Source organism: Carassius gibelio, chromosome B15 (assembly GCF_023724105.1).
Source record: "Carassius gibelio isolate Cgi1373 ecotype wild population from Czech Republic chromosome B15, carGib1.2-hapl.c, whole genome shotgun sequence".
Classification (NCBI taxonomy): domain Eukaryota; kingdom Metazoa; phylum Chordata; class Actinopteri; order Cypriniformes; family Cyprinidae; genus Carassius; species Carassius gibelio.
Genome location: NC_068410.1, coordinates 653494 through 654740, shown reverse-complemented (window position 1 = coordinate 654740; position 1247 = coordinate 653494).

Here is a 1247-nt window from a genome sequence, read left to right as displayed (position 1 = left end):
CGGTCTCTTTCATCTTCTCTTGAGGTCCGTGATCTTGAAATAGCACTTAAACAAATGAAATGATGTCCCTGCTATTATAGGATTGGTCCTTAAATGTGAGCTTTATTTAAAAAGAAGGCTTATTTGTCATCAACTCTTAGAATATGAATCACATGGATTTTTTTTCTTTTTTTTTAAAGGCATTTGTTGAATAAGTCTAATAGTTTTCACAGAGAGAAAAAAACAGTACTGAGAGAGCAGGAGTAGAATAGAAATATGAGACTGACAGGCCTTCAGGCCGAGGAAGTAGCCAAAAGGGACAAATTAGCTTTAAACAATAGGGGACCTCTTCCACTGGGGGATAATTAAATGTTTTCTTCATCAAAGCCAAGACAGTTTGCAAGCTGCTCATTTTGTAATCCTATCATGTTTGCCCCTGAGATATGCATTTTGAATTTTCTTCCCCCTTCTTCTTTAGGTTAGTCACTATCTCCATTGATGGCAATTCCATTTAATAACACTGTTGGGGGCGTTAATTATGCTGAGGGCTCAGGTCAGCCTGTTTCAGGCTGCTGCTAATGCAGGCCCTATGTTGTGTCTGTAGGGCTCCAGCCCACCGGATCACAGCAAACAAAGACCTTTGTCATTTTCAGGTGAACAGCCAGGTTTGCTAGAGACTCTTAATTGGGATGGTTTTAAACAGACCTTCTTTTATTTTTTACTGAATTATTATTCTGTAAAAAAATAAAAATAAAAAATAAATAAATAAATAAATAAATAAATAAATAAATAAATAAATCATAGCCATATACTGAAAAAAATAATATATATATTATGGTATTTTACACTTTATATGAATTAAAAGCAAATAAATGTCCAAAACTTTCTATTTCTGTCTCAGACCCAAACCTGTGGAGGAAAACTCTTTGTTATTGTTCCTCATCCCATTGCTTCAACCAGGTCCCATTTGCAGCGTGTGACAGGGACATTTTGTGCCCACTCTTTCTCTTTGGCCACTGAGCTGTGGATTACATGGTTTGTTGTAGGCCGAGGATCAGAAGGAGGAAGCTGAATAATGTTACCCGTCTCTTTGAGGGAGGCCCACGGTCGGCCGGCTTCAGAATAGCTTTAACAGGATATCTCAGAGGAAACGATGGCTTTTGTCCAATGCTTTCCAAAAAAGGTTAAGTTAAAAAGAGCTGGGGGTCGCCTTTTAAACAGTCGCTGGAATACAGCTTAAACCCGTGCCCACAGCGTTGCCTATCTAA